The 5470-nt window shown below is 60.8% G+C and overlaps 2 protein-coding genes across 2 annotated transcripts in view; one reads left to right on the top strand and one right to left on the bottom strand.

Moving 5' to 3' along the window:
- MPG (N-methylpurine-DNA glycosylase) overlaps positions 1–1147 on the bottom strand; it is an 8995-nt gene extending 7848 nt beyond the window's left edge. Inside the window, exon 1 of the mRNA XM_011960065.1 lies at positions 1037–1147. The gene's annotated coding sequence lies outside the window, so the exon portion shown is untranslated. The remainder of the gene's footprint in view (positions 1–1036) is intronic.
- A 685-nt stretch (positions 1148–1832) lies between these two features.
- Positions 1833–5470, top strand: part of RHBDF1 (rhomboid 5 homolog 1 (Drosophila)) — an 18210-nt gene continuing 14572 nt past the window's right edge. The window contains exon 1 of the mRNA XM_011960066.1: positions 1833–1929. The gene's annotated coding sequence lies outside the window, so the exon portion shown is untranslated. The remainder of the gene's footprint in view (positions 1930–5470) is intronic.

Genomic DNA, 5470 nt, shown 5'->3' with positions numbered 1-5470 from the left:
GCGCCGGGAACGGGCTGCGCCCCCGGGGCGGGGCAGACCACAGGGAGGTGGATCCTCTGCCCAGCGCCCACCGCCAGTTCTTGACCCAGGCCCGGTCCTGATTCGGCGCCTGCGGAACGACAGCGGGGAAGGGGCAGGTGGGGTTGGGGCGAGCACCCCACTGTGCCCCGGCGCCCCTCCCAATGACCCGCTGTCCGTCCCCGCCTGCGCCCTGGTCGCCTGGCGGCCTCAGAGCCCACTCCACCAGCGGGTGGTCAGACCACCCAGGAGGACGGGCCAATCGTGAACCTGAGTGGGTCCTCGAGGGGCCGGGGCGGAGTGGTCGTGCTTTGGGGGAGGGGGCAGGCCGCAGACGTGTTTTCCGGTGTGGTGTCTGCGGAGTGGCGCCTGGGAGACCGCCCGAGCCCTAGTTTGGAGTGGGCCAGGGAGTCCTTATCCAGGAAGTGGGCTCCAGGCCTGTGCGGAAGCCCCCGCCCCTGGTCCGGGGTTGTCACAGCCCGGTGGGGGGAAGGAAGGAGGGAGCGGCGCGGATTCTGCCTCTGCCGCAGAGCCCCCATCCCTCTTTCCGCCCAAGGATGCTGAACGGAGTTCGCCCACTTTCTGGGTTGGGCCTGCTGGAGCGCAGCCAGCCCCTTCTAGAGACTGAGGCCAGACCTGAACACAGCCTGTCAGTGCGCAGCCTTCTGAGGCCTCCCCAAGGCCCAGCGGCCTGTAACCTCTCACTGCCTCTCAAGTCAGATCCATGCCCCTAGGCAGGGGCAGGGACGGTGCTAGGCCCAGTGGAAAGAAGGGCCTAGGGGACGGGCCCTGAGGGAGCTGGGCACACTGCTGGCTCCCATGGCTCATGGCAGCCCCAGCACCCAGCAGAGCCATCCCCCACTTCTGGCCACTTGGGGGTTTACCTGGGTCTGCAGGGCCCCTCCCCTGTGGCAGGCACAATGCCACCCCGCAGTCCACCTCTACCATACAAAAACCCTCGAGGGGCTTTTCCTGAGGTGTCTTTGATTTCTGTGACCCTGGTCCTGGAAAGGGGCACCTGAAAAGGCCTTGAGCAATTGGGTACCTGGCTGTGTCAGCTGGGAGATGCTGGGCAGGACAGATGCACGGGCCATGTGTCTGGAGCCTTCAGATGAGTGTGACACGTGGTTGTACATACAGAAAGGGTAACAGAGCAGGACCCTGGTCTCCAACTGCGTCTCCTCCCCTGACCAGCCGCCCCACTCCCATGGTCCCCAGCCAGGACTTCCTGGGGAGGGGGGGGCCATGAGCCGCCTGCTGGAAGCCACCAGCTGTTTGTAGCACTGTGTGCCGCTTCCGGGGGTGGGGGCACAATGTGTCATCAATCCGTGTTTATAAAGCAGCCCTGGATGTGATCCCACACCCTCCCTGCTTATCCTCTGCAGCCATGCCTTCCAAACAATAAGTCTCTCTTTCCTGTGGGAGTAGTCCCCCATCCTCCCAGTGCTCCCCTCAGTCTAGTAGGGAAACTGAGGCCCCAGTTGAGCCTTTGTCTTCTTGATGGGCAGGGAGAGTGTTGGTGTTACTTTGTACTTATATTTATTCTGGTTTTACAAGTCATACATGGTCCTTGCAGAAATCATGGGGAGTCCAGAGGCTCCCAGAGGGGTGTTTTTATCCCCACCTTTCTTATGAGGAAAGAGAATCACTTGGAGGGCAGACTGGCCCCTGCTCCAGGAGGTGGAGAGGCTGGCGCTGGGGTGCCAGCAACCAACTTCTCCAGATGTTCTGGCCTGAGTGCTGCGGGTTGTGCAATCTCTGGGTGCCCCCCCACCCCTCCACAACCGCACCCCCTGGACTTCCTGGTTTGTGGTCTGAGGCTGCCACCACAGGCTGGAAGTGGTGGGATGAGAGTTCCAACTGTGGCCTGCAGAGTGGGCTGGCGGGCTGGTCCGGGGCAAGAGGTGCCAGGTGAGAGGAGGGGGGCCTGGGGCCTCCTCTGTTCCCAGTTTGCCCCACTGCTGGGCTGGAACAGGGTTGTTGGAGGAGGCAAGGATATCAGTGGAAGATGGAGATGAGGACACCCGCGAGGCTTTGAAAGGAGTGAAGGCTAGTACTGGTGCTGGGGTGAGCAGCCCTGACCCCCGACCTCCACAACAGGCCATGGGCTGTGGAGGGGCTGGAGCCGCCTCTAGCTGTAGGAGGCGTGGCCATCAGTCACTGGAGCCTTTATAGGCAAGTCCTTGAGAGATGTGGCTCTATCGGCCACAGGGGCCAGGGTTCTAGTATCAGCCTCAGGACCCCAGGGTGCCCAGCACACTGGCTCTGTCTTCTCTCTGATGGAGGGGGGTGCTGACAACTGTTGAAGTGGGTGTCAAGTCAGAGCCCATGGGCTCCTCTACACAGCTTTGAGCTGGCAGCTTCCCAGCAGGATGGCTGCTGGCCTCTTGACTGGTCTCCAGCGCCCTCTGTGTCTGGTGAGCCCTGGAGGGTCAAAGCTTCCTTGGGCAGAGAAGGCAGCCACTGGGCAGGCGGAAGTGGGCTGTGTGTGAGCTACATCCTCCCTGCCTGGGGCTGTGCTCTGGGCCCTGGGCCCAGGTGCTTATGGGAACCCCTTGCCAAACCCTGGGATATGGGGAGGGGGCAGCTGCCTCAGAAATAGCCTATGACTTAAGGCCACTGGCTGGCCTGGCCCACTTCTGCCTTTTCCCCAAATAGCCAGGAGCTGGTCCTGGGCCCATCCCTGGAGCTCCCCAGGCAGGGGCAGTTTCTTCTGATCATTCCAGGGTCTCTCCAAAGCCCAGGGTCTGACCCCTGGGGTGATTACTTGAGGCCTGAAAGCTGAGCTGAGGATTCTGGGGTAGCTGAGGATTCTGGGGTAGCTGTTGGGACCACTCCTCTTACTGGTCAGGGCTCCCGTTCTCTCGTGTCCTGGTGTGAGGTCCACAAACCCTGGGGTTGGTCTAGACACCCACCCATTCTCAGACGCCTGCCCTGTGAGTGCTGGGCAACTGTAGCTGTTTTCCGTTTCTCCAGGGTGCAGAAGCGGGAGGAGAGGGACCAGGAGCTGGGTTTCCGTATAGGGGGGCTCCTCCACCAGAACAGAGAGTAGTAGGGCAGGCATGAGGCAGGGCACACAGTTGTCCATGTGGACTGGGTACAGTCCTGAGTTTCATGCGCGTCTGTGTGAAGAGACCACCAAACAGGCTTTGTGTGAGCAACAAGACTGTTTATTTCACCTGGGTGCAGATGGGCTGAGTCCGAAAAGAAAGTCAGCAAAGGGAGATAGGGCTGGGGCCGTTTTATAGGATTTGGGTATGTAGCGGAAAATTACAGTGAAAGGGGGTTGTTCTCTGGTGGGCAGGGGTGGGGGTCACAATGTGCTCAGTGGGAGAGCTTCTGAGCCAGGAGAAGGAACTTCACAAGGGAATGTCATCAGTTAAGGCAGGAGCCGGTCATTTTCACTTCTGTGATTCCTCACCTGCTTCAGGCCATCTGAAGGCTCAGAGGCCTGACTCTGAGCACACATGTATTGACCCCGCTCTGATCATCCTTCTGATGACCTCACTCAGGAGGCCAGGGTGGGCTGAGAACCTGGGGATTCCTGGACACAGGCTCTAAGATGGGAATTTGTCTGCAGGGGCGGACTGGGGCATGCTCTCCACCGAAGGTGACTGCTGGGTGTGGGGTGTTTCAGCTCTGAGCCAGCTGTGGCTGGTGCTCCTGGCAGCTGGCAATGAGTGTCTGGGACTTGGAGCGTGTCTGGGTGGGGTCTGACAGTGGCCACTGCAGGAGGAGACCTGCTGACACCAGATGCCCAGCTGTGGCATGCTTTGGAGGCAAGCCCAGTCCCCAGCTTTCCAGAGAGGACACCACTTCTGGCCCTGCCAGCCTGGTCTGGGCATCCAGGCCCGGTAGGGCTTGCTTATCCCTGGCAGGGGTCAATATTGCTAAGCACGGAGACTGTCCTGTCTCTGGCTGTGAGCCTGGCATGGGAGGGGTGGCACATACAGGCTACAGGAGCACTGAGTGTTGGCACCGGGGCAGGCTCCCTCTCACTCGGTGTCCCTGATGCACTGGCAGCCATCCCCCTGGTGGAGTTCCCCTCCACCCCTCCAAAGCTTTCATTATCTCCTTCTCCATGAGAATTGTGTTGATACTGCTTGTGTTCAGAGAGGACCCACTATGTGCAGGCACCACCCTGTTCCATGGCATGGACAAGGATATGGGCAGAGGATTCTTGCCCAGGCTCTGGGATCTACCCATGAGTGTACCAGCACCTTTAGTTCAAATTGCCCCCTTTCTTTTCTGTGTAGCCAAGGACCAGGCCATTGTCTGCGTTGGGCACTGGGTGCAACAGCTCATTTTGGAGAGGACTGGTGCCACCCAGACCCAGAGGATGGCACTGAAGCAGCAGCAGCCTTGTGACCAGCACAGGGCCTGAAGACACATTTGTCCGAGGCCTGAGGGGGCACCCTGTCGAGGGATCCTTAGGGACCCATGGGAAGAAGGGATCCTGCACTCTCTCCGGAGGAAGCCTCGGCCCCCACCACTCAGAGCTCCTGGACAACCCTGCCTGTACTCTGCTGTTGGCACCCCTGTCCCCCACCCTGGGATGTGCCCTGGGTGGGTCAACCCACCCAGTGTCAGGAGAGAAATGCTGGGAAACTCCCACCAGCAGCTCCAGCTGAAAGCAGAGGGCCATTTTGAGTACAGCCCAGATTGTGCAGGGATATGAGCCCACCCCGGGGTGGCCGCTGAGCTCTGAGACAGTGGCAAGAGCCCGGAGTGGACACCAGACACTGCACTGCCTCTGCTCAGTGGCTTCAGGTGGGGCCTGGTGCAGCCTGGCCTGAGTGCTTGCTGGTGGTGCAGGGCTTCTGGGGGTGGGGGCACGGGGCGGGGGGAGGGGTAATTACTGTGGTCCTGAACTGAGTGTGTGCATCAGTGTGTACAGCACACGTGTACATGTGTGAGTGGTATGAGTATGTACCCACAGGAAGATGTACATGAGTAGGTGGGTGCATGAGCCCGTGCATGTGTAGGCGAACGAACGCATGAAGTGGAAGAATGTGGGAAGGTGTGTGTGTGTATGACTGTGAGTGATCGGTGCACATGAATGTGTGTGAGGGAATGTGAGTGCTCCGTGGGATTGGGTGCCTGTGGGCCTCTGGAGGAGGTCGGGTTTAGGGGAGCCAGGGATACCCACCCATCCTCCACCCTCTACCCGGTACCTGCCCTCCCTCCTCACTCCCCGTCTTCTCAGCACAAATCAGGGCAGGACGACAGGTCAGGCCTCAATCTGGAGCCAGGGGAGAGGCCGAGCCGCTCAGCGCTGATGCTGCCTTCGGCTCCCAACAGGCCCTCCGTCGGGCCGAGGCGCTGGAGACCCCAGCCCCAGGTGTCCCCACGGGCGGCCTCTGGGGAGAAGGGAGCCCAGCGGCCTTCCGGGAGGAGGTGACTTGGGCCGGGCAGGCGGGCGGCGCGCATTCCTGAGCCCTGAGTCAGCGCG

The sequence above is a fragment of the Colobus angolensis genome, unplaced genomic scaffold, assembly GCF_000951035.1.
Source record: "Colobus angolensis palliatus isolate OR3802 unplaced genomic scaffold, Cang.pa_1.0 Scaffold502, whole genome shotgun sequence".
Lineage (NCBI taxonomy): Eukaryota > Metazoa > Chordata > Mammalia > Primates > Cercopithecidae > Colobus > Colobus angolensis.
The sequence above is the reverse complement of the archived record's forward strand: the minus strand, read 5'-3'. Positions and strand labels throughout refer to the sequence as shown.